The sequence below is a fragment of the Eumetopias jubatus genome, unplaced genomic scaffold, assembly GCF_037043125.1.
Source record: "Eumetopias jubatus isolate StellerSeaLion01/CBP00866 unplaced genomic scaffold, mEumJub1_p1.0 scaffold_2, whole genome shotgun sequence".
Taxonomy (NCBI): Eukaryota; Metazoa; Chordata; class Mammalia; order Carnivora; family Otariidae; genus Eumetopias; species Eumetopias jubatus.
Window position 1 is genome coordinate 29657181 of NW_028274808.1, and position 27039 is coordinate 29684219.

The window sequence follows — 27039 nt, forward strand, 5'->3', positions numbered from 1 at the left end:
GTGGGGACTAAGTTGGGGCAGGAGTGTATTCTGCTGGGTCAGTTTTTAAAGGAGAGCCTCATTTTCTAAAGCTTAATATTAAATGTTTACAGGATGTATTTAATGTTAGTGCAAATATATCTCTCAGAGCTGGAATTTTCAAGGACTGCCATTCCCACACAAGTACTGTGAGGAACAGTGGGAAGGGAGTACAGGTTGACTTTTCAGGGAATGAGGCAGTTGGAAAAAAAAAAAAAAGTGAAACTATAATCCCCAGTCCTGACAGAAAATATCTCTAGGGTAATTATAGCTGATCCAATGCTTGTTTCTCTGGGTAATCAGATAACCTAGCTTTCAGTGAGTGTAAATTTCTCTGCATCTCTTTAGTTAACTATTTCTAAGTATAGGTGGACTGTCCAGATAAAGTGGCCTAAATTCACGCTAGATGAGAAAAAGTTTCTCATGAGACTGTGTGCCACAATATAAATATACTCATTCACATTTAAATTTAACCATTCTATAGCTCTTATATTTGTTTAATACTCATTTTGCACAAAGTCTCCTTTGTAATAAATTTCTGGATGATTGGTGTTATCATGTCAGTATTTATTCAAGAAAGGAGAGCAACCTCAAAAAGACTAAGTGACTTCTTGAAGAGCTTACCTATTGACTCTGTGACAGAGCTGGGGATTAAATGACTCTGAGGTGACACACTGTATGTGCTGTCTCTCATAATTTCTCATGTGTTACGTGTCTACACTCATTAGCTGAACATGTCAGCGTTAACTGAGGAATGTATCCTGCTCGATGTCTGCCCATTCTCTGGATAATTACCACTGTTTGATAAAAGATGAGGAGCTCTGAGTTCACCTCCCTGGTAATGAAATCAACTGTTCAGTTAATGTTAACATTACACAGTTAATGCCTGAATAATTCCTCAGTCCCCCACTCTCTACCCTTAATCTAGCCTGGGTCTCCCTTCATCTTTGTAGGTTTCTGAACTATTTTGTATTAACCAGGTGTCTGGATGAACTAATTTCATTTAGTAACCATGTGCTCTGACAAGAGTCCAGTGACTTAGAGGTCTAAGAACAGGGCACTCAATAGCATTATCCTCTCTTGACATGCCAAATGTGGATGTTAGTAGGAGATGAAATTAGTTTATTATATACTTTAGAAAGAAATATCAAAGTATTGAAAAATTCTCCAATGTATCCAGCAGCAAACTTTTGTTTTTCAACTTTAATTTTACTATAAAGGTAAAAAAAAGTATTAATCATTACTCCGTCTCAACTGTTTTTACTTTGTGGGAAATGGGAGATCAGTGGGCAAGGATCTGGCATGGGGGTGTGTGTGTTTGCCTGTGGGTGTGAGTGTTACTTATGGCTGTTAATTATCTAAGAAAGGCAAACGCTCAAGTGAAGGGAAACAGACAACGGTTCACAGTGATTATGAAGCTGTGTTTGTATTGCTGCCAACTCTTGAGGAAAATTTCATATCTGTTGCTACAGAAAAAATACTGGAAAACATCAGTGAAAACCTACAAATGGAATCCTGAAAACTGTAAAGATTTATGTCCCTTGGTAATTCAAAATAGGGACAAATATTATTATTTATGAAGACTAAATGTTTGTGTTTCTATGCTACAATATTTAGTAGTAATAATTATTCCCATATAGAGTTTTATTAATCTTGACCATGCTAATTCAGAGTATGAGCTGTTATTTATTTTTGTCTGTTTATGAAGCCACTTTGTTAGGCAAATGATCAATGTAATTTGCTTACTGTCATTCAGAAAACCAGCAGTCTTCAAACATTTTAGAAGCATCTGTATACAAGTGGTATTTTAATTTTATATAAAATATTCTTTACTTGGATGTTACTATGTTAACTTCACATCCAGCATGTTTATACTGAAATCTTCAATTTCTAGGATAAACCAGTGTCTCCTGCTCTTTTGTTTTTGTTGATATAAATATTCCCCCCCATCTTGGGACCTCAAAATCTTCCTTAATGAATTACTCCTCTTCCTTAAAGACTTCTCTCATGTTATTATGCATATTTATTCTGTCAGAACATCCAGAAATACTGTCTTTCTAGTATGTTTTACAACTATCTTTTTAGCTTCATTTCTAGCGCCTTCATCTCAGACCTCTACTAATCTACTGGATTTATTTTTCATCTCCCCGCCTACCATTTTTCTTCCTCCAATCCATCCTATGCATCAGAGTTCCTCTATCTTTTGGCATCTGCAAACCACTTAATAGATATATGGGGTACAAACAAATGAATTATAGGTAAAATTTCAAAATATTCTCATAATTTTTAAAATACTAGTAAATCATTTACTGGGTGTTATACGCAAACAATGAATCATGGAACCCTACATCAAAAACTAATGATGTAATGTATGGTGATTAACATAACATAATAAAAAACCAAAAGTGGTAATAGCAATGATGAAGAATTAGTTCATTATAAGAATTATAGCAATGATAATAAAAAAATTATATCATGAGAGGGAGGAGGATATTTTTACTCGTACATGAGGATATAGATAACTAGGTCTTATAGAGTTTGAAGAGTAGATTCCATACAGAGTCTATTTCTTCATTTATTCTTTATTTCTACCAAATCAGAAAGACCTAACTTAAAAGCCATTGTGGGAATGAGAGGGAAGGAGAGAAAGTGGTACCCACGGATTGCAGTCCCTACAGCCAAGCAGGGCTACAGTGCTTACACTGCCCAGCCCACTCAAGGATATGCACAGACCACCCAGGCATATGGGCAGCAAAGTTATGGAACCTACAGACTATCCCCAGGCTCAGACCACTGTGACCTATGGGCAGACTGCCAATGCAACTTCTTATAGAAGCCTCCCACTGGTTATACTACTCCAGCTACCCTCCAGGCATACAGTCAGTCTGTCTAGGGGTACAGCACAGCACTCATGCTTAAGATACCACCACTGCTATGGTCACTACCACCAGGCCTCTGTACAGCTCAGTCTGCATATGGCATTCAGCCTGCTTACCCTACCTATGGGCAGCACCTGGCAGCTACTACACAGACCACAGGATGGTAATAAACCTGCTGGGACTAGTCAATCTCAATCTAACACAGGGGGTTACAACTAGCCCAGCCTAGGATATGGACAGAGTAACTACAGTTATGCCCAGATACCTGGGAGCCACCGCATGCGGCCAGTCATGGCACCACCATCTTATCCTCCTACTAGCTATTCTTCTACACAGCTGACTAGTTATGATCAGAAGAGTTACTCTCAGCAGAACACCCATGGGCAGGTAAGTGGCTACAGACAGCAGAGTAGCTATGGTCAACAAAACAGCTGTGGGCAGTAGCCACCCACTAATTACCCATCCCTGGCAAACTGGATCTTACAGAGCAGCAGCTATGGACAGCAGCATTTATTCTGACAGGACCACCCCAGTAGCATGGGTGTTTATGGGCAGGAGTCTGGAGGATTTTCTGGACCAGAAGAGAACTGGAGCATGAGTGGCCCTGACAACTAGGGCAGGGGAAGTAGAGGGTTGATTGCGGGGGCATGAGCAGAGTTGGGTGGGAAGGAGGATGGGGTGGAATGGGTGCTGGAGAGTGAGATGGCTTCACTAAGCCTGATGGACTCATGGATGAAGGACCGGATCTTGATGTAGGCCCATCTGTAGATCCAGATAAAAACTCTGACAACAGTGCAATTTATGTGCAAGGCTTAAATGGCAGTGTGACTCTAGATGATCTGGCAGACTTTAAGCAGTATGGAGTTGTTAAGGTGAACAAGAGCATCAGACAACCCATGATCTATATCTACTTGGACGAGGAAACAGGAAAGACCAGAGGCTATGCTACAGCATTCTACAAAGACCCACAAACAGCTAGGGCTATCTTGGACTGGTTTGATGGGAATGATTTTCAAGGGAGCAAACTTCAGGTTTCTCTTGCTTGGAAGAAGCCTCCGATGAACAGGATTGGGGAGGTATGACTCTCTGTGAGGGTAAAGGGATGTCACTACCACTTCATGGAGGTCCAGGGGGCCCAGGAAGTGGCATGGGAGGCCGTGGAGGTGACAGAGATGGCTTCACCCCGAGAAAGCCCCAGGATTCCTGAAGGAACCCATCTGTAGAAAGATACAGCCCCAATCCAGGGTGTGGAAACCAGGACTTCACCTGGAGAATAGAATGCAATCAGTGGAAGCCTCTAAAGCCTGAAGGCTTCCCTCCACCACCCTTTCTACCCCTGGGCAGTGATGTTGGCAGAGGCGGCCCTGGTGGCCTGCAGGGAAGAAGAGGTGTCCTCATGGACCACGGTGGTCCCAGTGGAATGTTCAGAAGTGGTAATGGTGGAGACAGAGATGGATTCCATGGTGGCCAGGACATGGACCCAGGTAGCTTTGGTGGAGGAAGACAAGGTGGCCCTGATGGGCCCCCTGAACCTTCAGTGGAACAGATGGAAGGAAGAAGAGGTGGGCGTGGAGGACCTGGAAAAATGGATAAAGGCGGGTGTTGTCAGGGACACAGAGATGAACCCTACCAGACACAGAGGCCCTGTGGAGCTGTGTTGACTACTAGAGTTATTTTTTAAGCCAGAAAATGTTTTAAATTTATAATTCCATATTTATAATGTAGGCCACAACATTATGATTTTTCCTTGCCTGTACTTTAGTACATCCATTTGTGATGAAACATTAAAACAAGTTCAACAGTATTAAAAAAGTCATTGTGAAGAGCAGCAAATATTGGGTGGTCTTTGGACTAGTTCTGTTTTTTTTGATCATGAGAGGATTCAGGAATTATGGAGAGTTTTCACTGTAGACATCCAGTGCCCTATCAGGAACTAATTAGGTTGAGGACACACCCTTCTCAAAAGTGGCTGGAATGTTGAATTCATCAACACAGAAGATAACTGACTAGAGGATTTCTAATGAATTTTTGGTTGGATTTGTTTGTGATAATTATTTCTTCATATTCATTTTTGGCATTCAGATGTGTTTAATATGTCCAATAACAACACTGATTTCTTTCTGGAATGAGTTTGGAATATCTTTTTTTTCTTTAAATTTTTTTATTGTTATGCTAATCACCATACATTATATCATTAGTTTTTGAGGTAGTGTTTCATGATTCATTGTTTGTGCATAACACCCAGTGCTCCATGTAGAATGTGCCCTCTTTAATACCCATCACCAGGCTAACCCATCCCCCCACCCCACTGCCCTCTAGAACCCTCAGTCTGTTGTTCATAGTCCATTGTCTCTCATGGTTTGTCTCCCCCTCCGATTGACTCCCTTTCATTATTCCCCTCCTGCTATCTTCTTCTTCTTCTTTTTTTTTCTTAACATATATTGCATTATTTGTTTCAGAGGTACAGATCTGTGATTCAACAGTCTTGCACAATTCACAGCGCTCACCATAGCACATACCCTCCCCAATGTTATCACCCAGTCACCCCATCCCCCCCCCACCACTCCAGCAACCCTCAGTTTGTTTCCTGAGATTAAGAATTCCTCATATCAGTGAGGTCATATGATACATGTCTTTCTCTGATTGACTTATTTCACTCAGCATTATACCCTCCAGTTCCATCCACGTTGTTGCAAATGGCAAGATCTCATTCCTTTTGATGGCTGCATAATATTCCATTGTGTATATATACCACATCTTCTTTATCCATTCATCTGTCGATGGACATCTTGGCTCTTTCCACAGTATGGCTATTGTGGACATTGCTGCTATAAACATTGGGGTGCACATACCCCTTTGATCCCTACATTTGTATCTTTGTGGTAAATACCCACTAGTGCAATTGCTGGATCATATGGTAGCTCTATTTTCAACTTTTTGAGGAACCTCCATACTGTTTTCCAGAGTGATTACCCCAGCTTGCATTCCCACCAACAGTGTAGGAGGGTGCCCCTTTCTCCACATCCCCGCAAACATCTGTCATTTCTGACTTGTTAATTTTAGCCATTCTGACTGGTGTGAGGTGGTATCTCATTGAGGTTTGGATTTGATTTGATTTGATTTCCCTGATGCCAAGTGATGTTGAGCACTTTTTCATGTGTCTGTTGCCCATTTGGATGACTTCTTTGGAAAAATGTGTGTTCATGTCTTCCGCCCATTTCTTGATTGGATTATTTGTTCTTTGGGTGTTGAGTTTGATAAGTTCTTTATACATTTTGGATACTAGCCCTTTATCTGATATGTCATTTGCAAATATCTTCTCCCATTTTGTCGGTTGTCTTTTGGTTTTGTGGACTGTATCTTTTGCTGTGTAAAAGCTTTTTATCTTGATGAAATCCCAATAGTTCATTTTTGCCCTTGCTTCCCTTGCCTTTGGTGATGTTTCTAGGAAGAAGTTGCTGCAGCTGAGGTCGAAGAGGTTGCTGCCTGTGTTCTCCTTTAGGATTTTGATGGACTCCTGTCTCACGTTTAGGTCTTTCAACCATTTGGAGTCTATTTTAGTGTGTGGTGTGAGGAAATGGTCCAGTTTCATTCTTCTGCATGTGGCTGTCTAATTTTCCCAACACCATTTGTTGAAGAGACTGTCTTTTTTCCATTGGACATTCTCTCCTGCTTTGTCAAAGATGAGTTGACCATAGAGTTGAGGGTCCATTTCTGGGCTCTCTATTCTGTTCCATTGATGGATGTGTCTGTTTTTGTGCCAGTATCATCCTGTCTTGATGATGACAGCTTTGTAATAGAGCTGGAAGTCTGGATTGTGATGCCGCCAGCTTTGCTTTTCTTTTTCAACATTCTTCTGACTTTTTGGGGTCTTTTCTGGTTCCATACAAATTTTAGGATTATTTGTTCCATTTCTTTGAAAAAGGTGGATGGTATTTTGATGGGGATTGCATTGAATGTGTAGATTGCTCTAGGTAGCATTGACAACTTCACAATGTTTGTTCTTCCAATCCATGAGCATGGAATGTTTTTCCATTTCTTTGTGTCTTCCTCAAATTCTTTCATGAATATTTTATAGTTTTCTGAGTACAGATCCTTTGCCTTTTTAGTTAGATTTATTCCTAGGTATCTTATGGTTTTGGGTGCAATTGTAAATGGGTTCGACTCCTTAATTTCTCTTTCTTCTGTCTTGTTGTTGGTGTATAGGAATGCCACTGATTTCTGTTTATTGATTTTCTATCCTGCCACTTGACTGAATTCCTGTATGAGTTATAGCAGTATTGGGGTGGAGTCTTTTGGGTTTTCCACATAAAGTATCATATCATCTGTAAAGAATGAGAGTTTGACTTCCTCTTTGCTGATTTGGATGCCTTTGATTTCTTTTGTTGTCTGATTGCTGTGGCTAGAACTTCTAATACTATGTTGAATAGCAGTGGTGATAGTGGACATCCCTGCCGCATTCCTGACCTTAGGGGGAGAGCTCTCAGCTTTTCCCCATTGAGAATGATATTTGCTGTAGGTTTTTCATAGATGGCTTTTATGATATTGAGGTATGTACTCTCTATCCCTATACTCTGAGGAGTTTTGATCAAGAAAGGATGCTGTACTTTGTCAAATGCTTTTTCTGCATCTATTGAGAGGATCATATGATTATTGTTCTTTCTTTTGTTAATATATTGTATCATTGATTGATTTGTGGATGTTGAACCAACCTTGCAGCCCAAGGATAAATCCCACTTGGTCATGGTGAATAATCCTTTTAATGTACTGTTGGATCCTGTTGGCTAGTATTTTGGTGAGAATTTTTGCATCCATGTTCATCAAGGATATTGGTCTGTAATTCTCCTTTTTGATAGAGTCTTTGTCTGCTTTTGGGATCAAGGTAATGGTGGCCTCATTAAATGAGTTTGGAAGTTTTCCTTCCATTTCTATTTTTTGGAACAGTTTCAGGCGAATAGGTATTAATTCTTCTTTAAATGTTTGGTAGAATTCCCCTGGGAAGCCATCTGACCCTGGGCTTTTGTTTGTTGGGAGATTTTTGATGACTCTTTCAATTTCCTTAGTGGTTATAGGTCTGTTCAGGTTTTCTATTTCTTCCTGGTTCAGTTTTGGTAGTTGATACATCTCTAGGAATGCATCCATTTCTTCCAGGTTATCTAATTTGCTGGCATAGAGTTGCTCATAATATGTTCTTATAATTGTTTCTATTTCTTTGATGTTGGATGTGATCTCTCCTCTTCCATTCATGATTTTGTTGATTTGGGTCATTTCTCTTTTCTTTTTGATAAGTCTGGCCAGGGGTTTAACAATCTTGTTAATTCTTTCAAAGAACCAGCTCCTAGTTTCGTTGATCTGTCTACTGTTCTTTTGGTTTCTATTTCATTGATTTCTGCTCTGATCTTTATTATTTCTCTTCTCCTGCTGGGTTTAGGCTTTATTTGCTGTTTTTTCTCTAGCTCCTTAGGTGTAGGTTCTGTATTTGAGACCTTCCTTGTTTCTTGAGAAAGGCTTGTATTGCTATATACTTTCCTCTTAGGACTGCCTTTGCTGCATCCCAAAGATTTTGAACAGTTGCGTTTTCATTTTCATTGGTTTCCATGAATGTTTTTAATTCTTCTTTAATTTCCTGGTTGACCCATTCATTCTTTAGTAGGATGCTCTTTAGCCTCCATGTATTTGAGTTCTTTCTGACTTTCCTCTTGTGATTGAGTTCCCGTTTCAAAGCATTGTGGTCTGAAAATATGCAGGGAATAATCCCAATCTCTTGGTACCAGTTGAGACCTGATTTGTGACCTAGGATGTCATCTATTCTGGAGAATGTTCCATGGGCACTAGAGAAGAATTGTGTTTTCTGTTGCTTTGGGATGCAATGTTCTGCTTATGTCTGTGAAGTCCATTTGGTCCAGTGTGTCATTTAAAGTCTTTATTTCCTTGTTGATCTTTTGCTTAGATGATCTGTCCATTTCAGTCAGGGGGGTGTTAAAGTCCCCCACTATTATTGTATTGTTGTCAATGTGTCTCTTCGCTTTTGTTATTAATTGCCTTATATATTTGGCTGCTCCCATGTTAGGGGCATAGATATTTACAATTGTTAGATCTTCTTGTTTTCTTCTAGTTTTTGTTTGTCCTGGAAGCTTTTGATCTCTCCTTCTATTTTCAAGGACAGCCTAGCTGGATATAGTATTCTTGGCTGCATATTTTTCTCATTTAGTGCTCTGAAGATATCATGCCAGTCCTTTCTGGCCTGCCAGGTCTCTGTGGATAGGTCTGTTGCCAATCTAATGTTTCTACCATTGTAGGTTACATATCTCTTCTCCTGAGCTGCTTTCAAGTTTTTCTCTTTGTCTCTGAGACTTGTTAAGTTTTACTATTAGATGTCAGGTTGTTGACCTATTTTTGTTGATTTTGAGAGGGGTTCTCTGTGCCTCTGTGCCTCCTGGATTTTGATTCCTGTTTCCTTCCCCACATTAGGGAAGTTCTCTGCTATAATTTGCTCCAATATACCTTCTGCTCCTCTCTCTCTTTCTTCTTCTTCTGGGATCCCAATTATTCTAATGTTGTTTCGTCTTATCATATCACTTCTCTCTCGAATTCTGCCCTGGTGATCCAGTAGTTGTTTCTCTCTCTTTTTCTCAGCCTCTTTATTTTCCATCATTTGGTCTTCTATATCGCTGATTCTCTCTTCTGCCTCATTTATCCTAGCAGTTAGTGCCCCCATTTTTGATCGCACCTCATTAATAGCCTTTTTGATTTTGACTTGGTTAGATTTTAGTTCTTTTATTTCTCAAGGAAGGGTTTCTCTAATAACTTCCATGCTTTTTTCAAGCCCAGCTAGTATCTTTAAAATCATGATTCTGAACTTTAGGTTCGACATTGTACTAATGTCCATATTCAGTAGTTCCCTGGCAGACGGTATTACCTCTTGTTCTTTTTGTTGAGGTGATTTTTTTCATCTTGTGATTTTTGTCCAGAGGGTAATAGATGAATGAGAGAACAAAATGCTAACAAGTTAACAATGTCCCCAGAAAATATGCTCTAAACAAAGCAGAAAAGACCTAAAACTAGAGGAAAAGAACGGGAATGAAAGAAAAAAGAATGAGAAAAAAAAAGAAAAAGAAAAAGATAAAAACAAACAAAAACAGAATATGATCAAATACTATCAGGCTAGTGCATAGATCAGTGTCACACACTAGATTTTGGGTGTATTTTGGTCTGTTAGAAGAAAGTGCCTCCTAAAATTTTAAAGAAAGAAAGACTTATATAGGTACAAAATAAGGGTTGATACGATGAAGGGATGGAATATGACTGTAAAGATGAAAATTATAAAAAAATTTAAAAAAGGAATTGATAAGGTGCTTGAAAAAAGAAGAGGATTAAAATAAGAAAGAAGAAAAAAAGGGAGAAAATGTGATCAGGCAGGAGACTAGAACAAAAGTCATACACTAGAGATTTAGGGTATATTTTGATATGTTAGCAGAAACTGTATCTCAAAATTTTAAAGAGAGAACAACTTATATATATATGCTAAAAATAAGGGTAACTACTATGAAGAGATAGAGTATGAGTTTAAAAATGAAAAATAAAAGTTTTTTTTTTTAAAAAAGGGATTGATAAGATGTTGGTTGAAAAAGGGAAAAAAATTCAGAAAAAAAAACCAGCCAAAAAAATTAACTTTGAAAGACTAATTAATCATGGTAAAAAAAGCCATGAATTCTATGTGCAGTATTCCCCTAGCACTGGAGTTCTGCCGTTCTCATTGATCGGTAAACTTGGTCTTGGCTGGCTGTTCCCCGATCTTCTGGGCGAGGGGCCTGTTGCCGTGGTTCCCAAATGTCTTTGCTGGAGGCGGAATTGCCCCGCCCTTGCCAGTCCGGGCTAAGCAATCTGCTCGGGTTTGCTCTCAGGAGCTTTTGTTTCCTGCAAGCTTTCCATACAGCTTTGGAGGACAAGAGTGAAAATGGTGGCCTCCCAATTTCCGCCCCGGAGGAGCCAGAGGAGCCGAGAACTCGGGGCCTCGCTCCTCAGTGCGCCCCCAGAGAAAAGCAGTCACTCCCGTCTCCCTGGTCTCTGGCCGCACTCTGTGCTCACCTGGCCTGTGACCGAGTGTTTCTATCTCTGGCACCCGACCCCGTGTGGAGTCTCCAAACCCAGCAGATCCCTGCGGTGCGCTCCCGTGCTGCTCCTCCCGGGGAAGGAAAGGGAGTCTCCCTGGATCTGCCGCTTGTTGGGTCCCTGCTGGAGGAGCAGTAGCCCGACTGGGCCACGGATCACAGTTTATGGCAACCCCGAGCTGAGAGCCCGCGCCTCGCCGCCGTCTCTGCAGCCGGCTTCCCCGCTCCAATACCTGGGAGCTCTGCCGCACTCGGGCACCCCTGGTCTTCCTGTGACCCCAAGGGTCCTGAGACCACACTGTCCTGCGAGGGTTCCACCCCCAGCTTAGCCGCTGGAGCGACGTCCCTCAGCGGAGCTGACTTCTAAAAGTTCCAATTTTGTGCTCCGCGGCTCTATCACTTGCCAGAAGCGGCCGATGGAGGCCCCCTCCCAGGCTGTCTGTCCTTCCGAATATCGCCTCGGATCCTCTTCTCCGCACGTCCTACTTTCCAGTAAGTGGTTGCTTTTCTGTTCAGAGAGTTGTTGCTATTCTTTTCTTCAATCTCCTATTGAGTTCGTAGGTGTTCAGAATGGTTTGATCCATATCCAGCTGAATTCCTGAGACCAGACGAAATCCAGGTCTCCTACTCCTCTGCCATCTTGCTCCGCCCCCTCCTGGAATATCTTTAAATAGTAAGAAAGAAACTTGTCAACTAATCTGTTTATATCAAAATTCATTCTTTTTAGGAACTTTTCCTTTCTCTTCCTAAATGTTAAAAATTATACATTCTCTCCAAAATAATAGATTCAAGATCCTCTAGATGTAGAATATACCACTTAGATAAGCATTGGAAATTAAAGAAATCTTTTTTACTGGATTTTTTTCACTTATTTCATTTGAAGATCTTTACTCTTGACAGCTAGAGCTCCTGAGTATGAAGAAACAGATTCTTCTGTTCTCAACCCATTTTCTTGCACAGCATGCTGGCAATTCTTGGCTACTATCTGATCATATTTGTAGCTTTTCCTATTTCCTTCAAACTTCAGTCAAATTCAGGAGGCACACTTACATTGACAACTGTGAATAAAGCAGGGTTGGATTGCCCTGAGGTGCAATTTCTTTCATTCATGTGATGATATCTTTGTTATACATATTGATGGTACTCAGTCAATAACAATCCTAACGCACTATTTATCTACACCAAAGTTTACAAAATTATTAACGAACAAGAAGTCTCTTCCCCTCTGGCACAGTTTTTAGTGATAAATAATTGTCAATCATGTCTCCTTTTACACATGTGATCTACTTTATACTGTGAATGTTTCTGATTCTTTTTAATGTCTCTGATTTTGTACAACTCTGAAGAAAAATATCTGCTAATAAAAACAACAATAAATAGTAAATGTTCTTTCACATTGTATTCCACTAACTTATGCATATTGTAACGGTTTCATAAATGATTTTGTGATTGGTTTAGTCTGCTTTACTCCATAATGTGACTAATTGTCACTGGATTTATTTGCAACTTTGAAATATACCTCTTTTGGTTTCTTCTCTGCTCTTAGTGGGGAGACTCAGCAATATCTTACTTAAAAGCTTTTGCTTTTCACTTGTTTTGGAAAAGCTTGATAGATATACTTGAACTCTGCCTTGAAAATTATAAGAAAGCCTCAGTAACTTCATACCACTATTTGACAATTTTTGGCAACAGGCAACACACTGAGACCCAGGGATGAAGGACAGCTAGTCCACAAAGTCCAATCTTGAGATTTTTATCATTCTACTTCCTGCTTCTAATTTTCCTTTTGTGCTACTTATGAAAATGATACATTGTAGAGAACTTTGTTCTGCACACAGATTCACAATGTACTTTCTCTCTGTAAACTTCTTCACTATTTACTTTGACAAGTTTATGTCATGGTATATCATTTATAATACTGCTTTCATATTTTACTACTTTTATATATCCAGTGGATTAATTTTAAACCATTGGTTCATTTTGTGTATTGGCACTATTAAACACAATAAAGCAGTTATAAGAAAAAGTACACAGTCATCAAATATAGACACTACTAAGCAAATTTTGTGAAAATGAGTCAGCTGAAATGAATAGCACCTTGCTTGCCAGATGTTACCTAAGACAATTAATCTACATATTCCATGTATGTGAGTTATTTTAAATGTAAGAGCTATTAAGAATCATGACACATTTTTATGAGAATCATAACTCACCTTACATAACTCTTTGTTAGACTATTGGCAACAACTAGTTTTTCCACAAGTCTCACATTTAAAAATGATGCCTTGTCCCTTGGCTTATATTATTTTATCAAGTTACCATCCTTAAACCCCCCAAAAAAACTAAAAAAAAAACTTTCAGTGGCTCTGATAGCCTCTGTGATAAAATCAGAACTCCTTAGCCTGACATTCCCAAGGTCTCCCCAAAGGGGCTCCATTTTACCTGCTCACATTTATGTTGTATCCCTGCACATTCACCCATGTCTCACACTCAGGATGTCTGCTGAAAGCTGGTTAACTTTTTGATTGTTTAAGGCAGTTGTTCAAAATCTCTCTGTTCTTTCCTTGTCCTGTGTGCCAGAACTTGTTTGCACATAAATGGACCAGAAATCTTGGCTTTATTCTTTACTGGGCAGCTCAAATTCTTATGTGTGAATGGAAGGTGGGGAGGAATAGAGGCACATTTAAAACGTATTTTCAAACCATGTCTCCATTATTTGTTCTGTGAACCATTCTTTCTAACTAGTTTTTATTCATTGCTTCCCCAAGTATACCATTTGCTTTCTTGTTTCAACTTATATTTACATCATTCTAATCATCAGAAAAACTTTCTCTGTCTTGCCTACCTTGCAAATTTTTCGACTCCTAATGCTTTTCTCACCTCCTATGATAAAATCTTATTTACCTACCTTGTCTGAACTGCCTTTTTCTCTCTATAATTTCTATTGAAATTACTTTCATCACAGTTCTTTAGTTAGTAGGTTGCTTTGAGTCAGTGGGTTGCTCTGGAAAATATACTTAACTTGTGTACAAGTCTTCAATTTCAATGATTGTCCATTGCCCCAAACTAGATTATATTTTCCTTGAGGGAAAATATTGACTTATACCCTTATGCATCTGCTCTAGGGCTTTGGCACACTGTGTGATTAACAAATGTTGTGTTTGAGTAAACCTGCTTCCCAAGATTTTCCCACACACATAAACTAGATGCAAGAATTTAAGGAAAACCTATATCTAAATAAAGAATTCTATCTAAAACTTTTCATTCATTCTTTATAACTTCCTCATCATCTGGTTTGAATCAGGGGCATTTTAATTTATCTATTTACTTAACAAATGCTAATATAGTATACACTGTGTCACTTTTCTTTGCACTTTACAGATGTTATATCATTTAATTTTTAAGACAGCCCCCTGCAGTAGATACTATTATCCCTATTTTACTTAGAAGGAAACTGATTTACTGAGAAGTAACTTGGCTAAGGTCACCGCATTAGTCGGTAATGGAGTCCAGATTCAAACCTACATTTTTAACTACTGTGCTCTTGGAATTTAGGCAATAGCTTTCTCTAAAATATAGGCTTCCCTTTTTGTTTATGGTATTCCTTTTTGTTTATGGTATTCCCTTTTTGTTTATGGTTAAGGCTGGATATTAAATCATTTAAAGAAAATAACTATCTGCATTTTAGTGAAAAGAAATTAAGACACATTTTAAATTGGCATTGCATCAGAGATTAGTGGACATGAGAAGATAGGAATTCAAAGCCTAACAAATGATCTAATCCAAGTCCTAGGAGACTTTCTGTCCTAATGACCTTTCTGCCATGGGGTCATTATCCTGATAATATGCTATAGTCACCAGTGTCTGTTTTTTTGTTGTTGTTGTTTGTTTGTTTGTTTTGAGAGAGAGAGCATGTGCAAAAGCAAGCCTGAGTCTGGGGAGGGGTAGAGGGAAAGAAAGAGAGTATCTTAAGCAGGCTCAACCACCCAGGCGCCCCCACCCCAGTGTCCTGTTTAAAAGTGCAACATCTTTTTGAAGCAATCAACTTAAAAGGGGGTACACATCGCAGACAATGGCCTCCTAGAGTAGAAGGCACCCCTAGCTGGTGTCCCACAGGAGCCATTCCTGCTTAGCCATCTTCCTTAGGACCAGCTTTTCTCATTGGGCACATATCATTTGGTGCCTTTCAATCTGTGCATAAATTGGAATGAATAGTGAATGAAGCAGTTCTGCCTCTTACTAAATTAAACACTGGAAATTGTTTACAAGTTCTGTTGGCTCAGTCACTCCTTGACTCTCACTGAAGAATTTTTCTGGGATTCTCTTTTAAAAAGTCTCTGGTGGGAGGTACACCCTAATTCATTACCGTTTGGGTTCAGGCTGCCATTCCCATTGCCTCAAAATCTATTTTTCCTCTTTCTTTCTTCCCTTTTTGAAGCCTAGAGTTCTTTGAATTTTTAAACTTAGGCTTTTTTCTTTCTTTTAAAAAGTATAGTTCCCTTTATGAATATGGCTCTTAATTGCTAAGACTTCCTTTCCTTTTTAAAGATTTGTTTATTTGAGAGAGAGAGAGAGTGAACAAGCAACCATGAGCAGGCAGGGCAAAGGGAGAGGGAGAGAGAATCTCAGCAGACTCCATGCTGAGCATGGAGCCCATCCATCTCATGACCCTGAGATCACAATCTGAGCCAAAACCAAGAGTTGACGCTTAACGGACTGCACCATCTAGGTGCCTCAGTTGTTAAGACTTCCTAATTACTAAAGGAAAATTGCAGTTTGGTTTAGAAAATACTTTCATCCAGGAACATTCACTGGCTGTGTTTACACAACTGAAGTGTAGAATTGAGTATTGTTTGCAGTATTAGAATAGGGTAAAAATCAAATGTGACTAATTTTATTACCAGTAATGTGCCTAGTTTTTTCTAAAGTTATCATTAAGGTTTAGGTCCAGATTAGATAATTACTTCCAATCAGTCTTCTTTGGAAGCTGGAAGCCAATGAATCTCCATGTTTTCTCTATGATATTTTATAAATCTGGCATAATTAGTAATGTATTGATATTGACTTCCTGTTTACTTTAAAATGTATTTCACAAGGATTTACTTCATTCTAGATGAAAGAAAAAGAACTGGTGGATAGTCCTCTACAAAAAGTTAACATATTCAACTTTCCTTGTAATGGAGTGTGAGACAATGTTCTTTTTAAGTAGCAATCTAGGAATAAATATGCATATGTATGAGAAAACATTTCTTATACTTACTAACTGCCCAAAAGAGCAGTATAGTAATAGGTAGAAAGTTGAAATAACTGCTCTAGAATAATGGTTCTCATGTTTTGGAGCTAAGGTGCTAACCCAGATGATATTTATGACTTTGTCTTGAGATCTGTGGAGTAAACTATATTTTTGCAGCCTGTGTGGAGAAGGAAAAAAAAGAACAAAATTCTAAAATGACTATCTTAAAGTGACTTAATCTCACAGAAATTTGAAAATTTTGTGATTTGGACCTTGATATGCTAACGGTGAAATCCTCTTTCAGGATGCCTAAATCTATAGTAACAAACTGTGTCTCTCTGAGCAGCGATTCTCTTAGAGCCAGGATATTATACTAGGGCTATTTTCTTTGTTGAGTGACTAATATAGCAACATAGATAAGGATACAAATCAGTCATTGGATTCTGTTTCATGTCCCCACCATGGACAAATCCCATGTACTCTCATATTGACTGTAAGACATTCCCTGTAGCTAAACTCAATGGTTCATATTTTCATGTTCAAAATTTCCTGTTATTTGATAGAAGGGATCTCTCCCTAATTCTTTTTAAAACTGTCTTAAAACCCTTCATTTTTGAGGACACTACATTGTATTGCTCCTTTTCTATTTCTCTGACCATTCTTTCTTGAGGGTTTGTTTTTTTTACTGATTGTCTTCTGATTCTAAGTATGGATGGTTGGCCCGTAGCCGTCTGCTCTCTTCCTTTATATAATAGTTCTCAATCTGGGCTTTGGGTAAGGTGGGGGTGAGTGTGCAGAAGGGAGCACAGAATGTATTGAATATTTTTTTCCAGACCAGCACTCATGTCTGAACACCTGTCTCCCACACCAGCTGATTAATGGAGAGAGGAACAAGGACTGATAACATTTTCAGATTCCCTCATAGATATGCCGGCCACATTGAGGGACACTGCTGTAAAATTCTTAGGGATTTTATTCACTTCCAGGTCTCCAGTTCTTGCTCTAGTGACATGGCCTCTCTGTACCACGTTTTCCAACTGTGTGCTAAAATTTTTCACATGGTTATTTCACTTATCTCACAAAACTACTTTCTTTTTGTTTTTCTCTCTTTGTTAACTGGACGTACCAGCCTTCTCCTCCTAGGCATGTGGGCTTAGAGTTGGAGTCATCTTTGAGCATTCTCTTCTGTCATCCATCAGCCCTCCTGTCTTCTGTTAATTACTGAGTCTCACCAAAATTTCCTTCCCTGACTCCATTATCTGCCCTATTTTTTTCCATCATTATGAACACCTTCTCTGTTCAGGCACTCTTTCCTTTTAAAAATACCAAGGCAGCATCCAGTTTGGTCTTCCTGTCTTACATTTTTTTTTTTACCTCAGATCCATCCTGTTATTCTCCCTCCGGATTAGTATTCTGTTTCAGCCTTTTGAAAGTTTGAATAAAAATAGCACGGTCACTGTTGTCATGAAGCTTATAGCCCTGTGAGGAATTCAGATATTAATTAATCTCTTAATTAAATGTAATTTTAAATAAGAGCTTACCAAAAAAAAAAAAAAAGGAATATAGCATTATTAAAGGAACATTATCCAGTTAGCAAATGTGTATGTGCCAGGCAAAGGATTGATGTTTAAATAATGTATGGGAGTCATTTAATCAAAGGAGTAGAGATGATGAGTGAGGAAGGGTCTTTCATGAAAATGGAACAGCGTGTGTAAATATGCCCCATGATGTGTTGAGACACATAAGTTTTGAGAAAAGAAAGCTGTAGTCGCAGCTTAAGGAGACAGTGGAAGAAGGGAATTCAGTGAGCTGGTGTCATAAGAGCTGGCAGGGTCCTGTAGGCTCTAATTAGGATTCTGTCTTTATCTTCAGCACTGTGGAAACTCACTGAAGAGTCTCGAGCAAGTTAGTAACATGATCAGATTTTAAAAGATCATTCTGGATAAAAGGCACTGCACAGGAGATATGGTCAATGGTACTATAATAGCATTATATGATGACAAGTTAATAGTTGCATTTGTGATGAGCACAGCATAACATATAGACTTGTCAAGTCACTATGTTGTACACCTGAAACCAATGCAACATTGTGTGTCAACTACACTTCCATTTAAAAAAAGAAAAGAAGGAGAATGTCTTTCTAGCTACAATGTAGGGTACAGTGGGGAGAAAGCAAGGTAAGTCACGGGGAGACCCTCCAAACGATGTTGCAAGAAGTTCTAACACTTCATATTAGGTGATGGAAACAGAAATGGAGATTGAAGAACATGGCCCAGAAACCCACAGCAGAGATGTAGGGAAGATCTCTCACCCATGACTAATAGAGCAAGATGGGCTGAAATCATGTGTCTGTGCATCTAGAGAATTGGGAGGGTTTTGGGATATCCAGAGCAAAGTTTGTTGGAAGTGATGGTGCTGGAGAGACAGGGACCAAATTACGAAAATCCTTCTGGGTGATGCTGAGTGTAAAGAAGAATGTCTGAAGGACTTTGAACAGGGCATCACAATCAGAAGGCGAGTCTAGAGAAGTCTTTCTGATAGTAGGATGGAGGATGGCTTTTGTGGAGGGCAGCATGAGACAGGAAGAGGTAACAGGATATAAACTAAGGCCGTGGGAGGAGAGAGGAGGGATTACATCCAGTAACTATGAAAGAAATAGAATCACCAGTATTTGGTCCCTGATTGTTTGTAGGGAGTGAGAAAGAAGGGTGCCCAGGATGAGTCTCTGGCTTCATGGGCAGGCAGACAGTAGTGTCACTCACTTCGATGTGCACTACATTAGGAGGAGATTGGGAAGAAGATACTGAGTTTAGATTTGTTTAAACTTCCTTTCTCAATACCTCCTTACTTTTGTAACTTTTTTTGTTTCTCCACTTGACATCCATGGCCTATCGTTTTCATAAGTTGTTTGGTTGGTTTTATTGTTAATAAAAGTACCTACCTGTTCATCTACTGCTCCATGCCTCTTATGAAGTTAATTGAAAGACTGTTATTTTTCGTGTAAGACTTTTAATTATCTTTCATTTAGCTCCCAGAGGCTATTGGGCATGGATGCCTCGTAAGTAATTGTTAATAACAAACATGATTATTTTGGTCATGGTGATAGGGAAATTTACTCCTGCCAAATAATGAGTGCCAGTTTCAACCTGGCAAGAGTTTTCAAAGACTGAAGAAGGGAGTCTGTTGCCTCTGTTGGGAGAGGTCTGTGCTTTTCTCTTCCTTGCACAGTCACTGACTCAAGGTTGGCACATGGTATATTTAATCAATTTATGTAATTTTAAGCCTAAAATGGATATTAAAAGTTACCTAGTACCCTGGACAAAATCCTCAGAATATTTCTTTTTCAGTGATATTATCATATATATTATATCCCTGGAATCTTCTCAAAACATTGAGTCAGTAGTTGAAACACCACTAGAGATCTGTGGTCACATTTCCCGCATATTCATTGTTTAGTCATCTGTGAAACAATTTTAAAGTGTTTAACTGCAGACTGCTGCAGTCTTAACTAGTAGCAGACTGCTTCAGTCTTAACTAGTATTAGATTTTAAAAGATCTAATAGCATTAGATCTTTTAGCATTATAAAAGTACAGTCCTGGAGTTAAATTCCTGGTATCAACCCAGATCTATTAATTTGTAGAATCTGTATCATAGATCAGTCATTTTAACCACCTGAGTCTTAATTTTGTCATCTAAGTCAGGTCTATTGATATTTAATTAAATGTTAGCAATCAGAATAAATTCTGTCATGAATCACCAATTAATGTATATGATAAAGATTTATGGAGTACCTTCTATATGATGAGCTTTGGATCAACCAGGCTGATACAAGTAATACATAATTCTTCTTCAAAGAGAGCTCTTAAGCTGATGAGGGAAATAGACAAGAGAGCAGGCAATGATAAAGCAGTGTGAGACATGCTAGGTTAAGTAGCCATACAAAGTTCTAAGGGAGCAGACCATACAAGGTAAATGATCTCAACTTGAGAATTCAAGATTTAAGTGAAATAGTTCATGCAAAAAAAGAAGGAAGAGTGTTCATAGGAGACCAAAGTGGAGAGAGAGGAAGACAAGATAAAGCAACTGTAAGATTATTGATTTAGTTGCTGAGTTGTGTGAAGGACTAGAAAAGTGGGCAGAGGCCATATTATAAAGGGTCTTATATTCAAAATTAAGGAGCCTCTGACAGATAGCTTTAAATCCTTATGTCTAAAATCTTACAAATAACCAAAGAGACATAGGGGATATACCCTTCAATCTCAAAACAATAAGCTTTTATTCCTGAACAAAAAAAAACTTTACTTGGACAAAAATATGATTAAATAAATAAAGAAATTCTGGAAGATACAAGTTCTTCTTGAATTATAAGCAATATAAAAATCATAAAATTGGGGCACCTGGATGGCACAGTGGGTTAAGTGTCTGACTGTTGGTTTGGGCTCAGGTCATGATCTCAGGGTTGTGAGATTCAGCCCAGCATCCAGCTCCATGCTCAGTGGGGAGTCTGCTTGAGATTCTCTCTCTTCCTCTGCCCTTTCCCCCTCTCAAATAAAAAAAATAAATCTTTAAATATAAAAATCATAGAATTATTGTCATGATAAAAAACTTTGAAAAAGGAAGGGGAGGACTCTGAGTGTTTTTTCTTTGAGCTCTCTGTCATAGAAAATAACTTCAGTTATGCCTCATTCTCCATCCTAATGATTGTAGTTTCCTTCCTCAAGGCCTCCTTGATAAAATACTCCTGGAGTTCTGAAATGAAAGAAAATCTCCTTTAAAACCAGACAGCTGGTGATGCTAAGAAATTTGGAACTCATCCTGAAACCTGAGGTATAGTAAAGTGGTTATCGGCCCCATTTCCAGTGTTTCTGTGTTCAGACACCTAAGAGAATGTTTGTGTTAGGTCCCTGGGTTGGGATCTGGGTGGCATCTGTGTCCTGCAATGTTAGCACTTGCTGGGAACTGGTAACTTTTGCTTTTTTGACTCTCTCAGCCAAGTACATAAGGAGAAAAGAGGCAAACCATGATGGATAAGTCTGTTCCCAGCAGTTCTGTTCACTGTCCTTTCAGTATTAGGCACATTGACTCCATGAACCTTTGGTCAAAAGGCATGAAAGGGATTTCTGGCATCTTGCATTGTACGTACATAATATATTCATTTGAAGAATTTTGAATTTTCGCTGCTCATATTAACTAATGAGCAGTGAAATCAGCTGTTAAAAAACATATACACTGGGGGTCATTTTGGGAAAGAAAAGAACTATTTCTTACCTTGTTCTCTAAGACTGTACATTCCTTGAAGGTTTGCCCATGCCAGACTCTACAATAAGATGAAATGAGTCATTTTTTTTAAACGAAGAAATTATCTTGAGTGCTGTAAAGTGTGAAATGATTATTAATATTCAAGTGTCAGAGAGTGTTTATAAAGGAGAATTGTGAGGTTCATGATCCTTCTTTAGGCAAGAAAAAAATGTAAATAATTACTTGAAGGGATGATTAGAAAAAGAGGAAGAGAAACAGGGGAGGTTGATAGGTGGGGAAGGTTGTTTGTAGAACAAGCACTCAGGAATCTCAGTTCTATTTTTGGTTTTCTTTTGTACATCTTGCACTTTGCCCTGAAGTAGAGTTACAGAATTTTAGGCTAGCTTTTCTATCTATAATGAGCAAGTATTTATAGAAAGAGGCAAAAAGTTTTCTCAGCTGAGTACACCTGGTACATCTGAAGATTAATGCAAAACTCTAGGGAATGCATTTCATAGCCACTAAAAGAAAGGTGTGATTTAATATGTTGTGATTATTTATTACTAAGAGGTACAGATATAGATAGAGATTACTTTTTCCATATCTTCTTTCAGTCTCAAATGGCTTTAAATTTGTTTTTACATCCTCAGAGTAGAATTTATAAAGACATCTGTAAACGTCCTACCTCAAAGGAAAACTATAATGATAGTTAATAGCTTCAAATATTTCATAATATCTAATTTGTTCTGCATGCACTTACACTACATGAAAAAATCCAATTCATGGGTTGTCTTAGAAAACTTGCTTTCTGCAGAGACTGGACTTTCAAATATATTTTAATGATTGCAGTATTCATATTCATTGTTGAGGCTGTACTTAATATTTCTTTGCAGAGTTATTGATGATGTATCCTCATTCTGCATTATGGCACTTGGCAAAACACTGCTTCCTAATTTGAACTTTTCAGTGTAACCTTCAGGGGAAATGGCTCCACAATACCATTGCATCAACATTTTTAGTAAATTATATTATTAGATATCCATTTATAACTTACCCTCTAAGTGACCTCAGTCATATTTGATGACTTCGTTTCACTTCTGTGAAATTTTCTATAGCAGTTATTGCCCTTGCTCATTTTACAGGACAGCAGTATCGTTTAATTAGGTAGTTTCTGTGAAGTTCATTTAACCCCTTCTGAGTGGGTTCCATGTAACTAGGAAGGAATTTTCTTTTGGTAGATTTCTCATGTAAGGGCATGAGGGATGTGACTGCCTACAGTACATCAGTAAGAGGTCACTGGCTTGTGAGCAGTGCAAAAGGTGGGCAGACAAGGGGAGAGGAACTGGAAGAAGCACCAATGCATAGTGAATATCACTTATACCATGCTCCCTACGAGGCACTCCCCCACATGGCCTCTTGTAAATTTTGAAATGACTCTGCAATCTGGGTATTAATCGGAGGCCTGAGATTTTTTTTTAAATTGTTATTTAAATTCCAGTTAGTTAACATACAGTGCAGTATTGGTTTCAGGAGTAGAATTCAGTGATCCATCACTTACCTACAACACCCAGTGCTCATCACAAGTGCAGAGGCCTGAGATGTCACATAACTCACCCAAGACACTTCATACACTTGGTAAATGATGAAATTGGCATTTGACACAAATATGACTAGCTCCTAAACTTCACACGTTTTCCCCAAAGTGGAAACAATAGAGCATGGAGTATTTCTTAGTTAGAGAGATCCAAGTATCAACTGTTCTCAGTTTTCTTATCAAATAGGTTAAAGTCCAAACAACAGCAAGGAAATGGATGTGATTTTTGTACACACTGTTTGGCTATTGATACCATTTTGCATGCATACCACAGGTAGTGGCTGAATAAGGCACACAGATCAAACTTTGATGTCCATTCCACTGTGGGATGCATGTTCAATCTCTGCTTCCTGCGTGCCTCTTTAATTCTAGGTAGCCATGATACTCATTTCAGTTTGAGGTATTCTCTAAATTAGAGGAACCGTACATAAGTTGGTTTACTTTTAAGTTTAAAAAGGCAAAAGTCATAAATGGAACAATTCTAGTAGAGTACTATACTCTGACTCTTCACTGTAAGAATTGCCATATACTATGAAATAAATCAGGCATTTAAGATGTATTTGTATAAAATTATGATATATAACTTGCCTATAATACAGGTGTTAAGTTATTCCCCATTATCAGCATTTTAAATAATGTCTTCTGTATCCTACTTGGATAAGTAATAGTAATACCAAAAAATCATGGAATGGTAGAGCTATACCCCTAAGTCTTCATATGCAAGAATAAGAAACTCATGGGGCTCCTGGGTGGCTCAGTCAATTAAGTGTCTGCCTTGGGTTTAGGTCATGATCCCAGGGTCCTGGGATGCAGCCCTGCCTTAGGCTCTCTGCTCAATGGGAAGCCAGCTTCTCCCTCTGCCCCACCCCCTGCTGGTGCAATCTCTCTCTCTCTCTCTCAAAGAAATAAAATCTTAAAAGAATAAGAACAAGAAACTTGAGTATCAAAAGATAATTTATTCAAGGTCACTCTGCAGTTTATAGCAAAACAAAACAAAATAAAACACCTTATATTCCGAGCTAAGACAAAAATTCAGATCTTTGACTTTAAGCTCAGTACTTTTTCCCTCATACCACACTGCCTTATAGTACATTAACTATAGTACCTTGTACTGCCATTTTGGAATTGCTCACATCCTTTTATCTAGATGTTTCTGTCTTACCTTTCTCTCTAATAGGAATATAAAAAGTTTACTTTCGTTTCTAGGAACAAATGATATTATCTGCCATATCTAGTTCAATGCTTTTCACAGAGAAGATGTGCCACAGACATTTGGGTGAATGATTATAATTGGAAATTGGCTGACACTTTTACTTTCCAGAATTTGACCATACCTGAAGTATGAGTGAGTATTTGAACAGGTCACAAGTAGTATCTTGCTCTCCCATGTCTTCTTTTAATGGAAAGTACTTGATTCACAATTGCCCCTGAAGTTTCTGCTCACGTGGTTGTCCCTATTAGTGAGTGAGCCAAGGTCACTGACCCAAGAACCAATTGCAGCCAATTTGTAGATTGGTCAAAACTCTAAAAGGTAATGTACCATGAAAATTTTTATCTAAAAAGGAATGATGGAACAATTAGCCTCCAAATTCTCTCTGTTTCTCTCTGGTGCTATAGAGACACAGAAAGCAAACAAGAAATCTGAAACCACAAGATGGCAGGGGCCACGAGAAGTCACATACAAGTGAGAATGATGAGGAAACAAGATACGAGGTAGAGAAGATAATGCACACACAATAAAAGGGGGTGGTATTAATTAGATACAGCAGCTGTGGTGAGCCTGGAGACTCAGTAAAATGTTGCAGATAACAACAGTGGAAAAATACGTTTACGACTCTGAGAAGATGCTAAGGTAACCTGTATGCTTGAGTGCCTTAGATCCTTTGTCCTTCTGGTTCCACTTCTCAGAAAATCTGGCTGTGTACACATACCCTTTCTATGAAGTTCCCAAGTTTCAGCGAGATTCCTAATCTTTACTGTCAAACTGTCTTTAGAGTAACTTGTCCATTTCCTTTTTTGAAGATGACTATGTGAGTTTCTGTTGCTTACAATACAAAGAACCTAAATAATACAACTGGACTTATAGGATCAACACTAGAGGGCTTCTAACAGGGATATCACATCCAAATGCTTGCTGTTTTTTGTGTGTCAGTCGTATTTACCACAGTCCTAAGTCACACACCCTTTCTTTAGGCCCAGCCCAATTTCCATCATCTTTCATATAGCATAAGGCAACAGTGATAGAGATGTTCTTTAGAGTAATCTCCAAGTATCTTTCCAAAGCTCTTATGCCTCAAGCACTTCCCTTAACCTTTAAGCATCTGTCTTACACATGGTCCTCTTGGGCCACTCTTGGCAAAATATTTGGAAGGAGATCTGGAACTTGGTTATTTTTAAATGAAAAAAAGAAGAATTTGCTTCTGTAGAAAGAGTAATCTAATATAAGTATGCCACTGAAAATCCCTATGCCCTGCTCTACCTTCATGAACCCTTGTGGCTCCTTTTTTTGATATATTACCTTTGGCAATCCTGGTGTTCCAGGACATGCCAATGAAGTTGACTGAGTCTGAACCATTTTGGAAGATTGGCTTTTGGTTAGAATTCCTCTTGCTTGTTGATATATGTGCTGACCATTCTGGACTCTATGCTTATGTGAATTCTCTGTATCTTGAAGGTATTAGTCTATTAAGCAACTTCTCATAAATTTTATCTGTACAGTTATTCTATGAATGCATTATAAATATAGTCAGATTAGTGCTGTTTCAGGCTTTGATTTGTTATCCATTCTAATGTTGCCTAGCAACAAGGGAATGCCCCAATTTGTAATTCTAAGGAGTTCATGGTACCAACTACACATCTCATTTATTTTCATTGAGCCCTATGAGGCTTTTGAAGTCAGATGTTAAAAAGTGTTGTTTTACAGATGGGAAAATGGAGAGCTGATAACTGTTTTTATTAAGCAAGTGACTGGTAGACATATTAGTAGAAACTACATATTTACATTCCTAATCTAAATTATGTTGTTCTAAAAAACTATGTTGCATTTAACTTTATTTGAATATAAGTGAAGTAACCATCCTAGATTGTATTTACTAAAGAGTTATGTGTCAGAGCATAGGCTATACTTTTCACGTTTTTAAATTATGATATGGAAGAGAGAGTCTTATAGATGAGGTAGGTTGAAATGACCAGTCAAGATAGGTCTGAAAGAAATTAATTCACAATTTATTTTGATATATACAAATGGGATTACTGTACCCTGAACTTTTGTAGATATAGCAGTATATTACCAGTTGCAGTCTAGGTACACCACAGTGGCAGTAGGTAATTGGACAAGAAAGATATGTAGACCAAGAATAAGACATTTTCTTTTTTGTCATATTTAGCATGAGACAAAAATATATCTTTCAAAAAGAACATTTTGTGGTAAACACTTTCTTTCTATTAAGCCATGTGACATCTAGTGGTATGCATTTACTTCATTTGTTGCCATTTTACCACTGATCCTAGATTAGACAAAGCTGAAGTATCAACATGAAGTGAAGTGGGTTCTTGTGAAAACGTCCTTGGGTTTACTGTGTGTTTCAGTCCTTGTAGATGACTGTCATGCATGGTTGCCAAGTCACTGAAGGGACAATGTTTATGGTGACCTTGGGCACAGATGGAACTGCAGGAAGGAATTCCTTCTTATCCTTTCCATACAGATAGTATGAAGCTCATTTAAACTGAGAAGGGTAAATTCTAACCAAGGAAGAATTGGAAATCTTAGATTGTTGCCTTTTGAAATCACCCTGATTCATGGATTTACAAGTCAATTAGAAATGTTAACAGCCTCTCACCCCCTCTCTAGTCACCTTCACTATTAGCTGCTGCTTCAGAAAGAAAAAAAAAAACATATTGCAGTAGTCCTAATAGTAAAAAATAGGCAACTTAAAAAAATTGCCAATGCATTTTAATTTCATCCT

At 38.4% G+C, this 27039-nt stretch overlaps 1 protein-coding gene and 1 pseudogene across 2 annotated transcripts in view; both read left to right on the top strand.

The window, feature by feature from the left end:
• NRG1 (neuregulin 1) overlaps window positions 1-27039 on the top strand; it is a 1087163-nt gene that overhangs the window by 359538 nt on the left and 700586 nt on the right. The gene's annotated exons all lie outside the window — the stretch shown is intronic.
• On the top strand, window positions 2648-4578 carry LOC114196806 (RNA-binding protein EWS pseudogene; annotated as a pseudogene).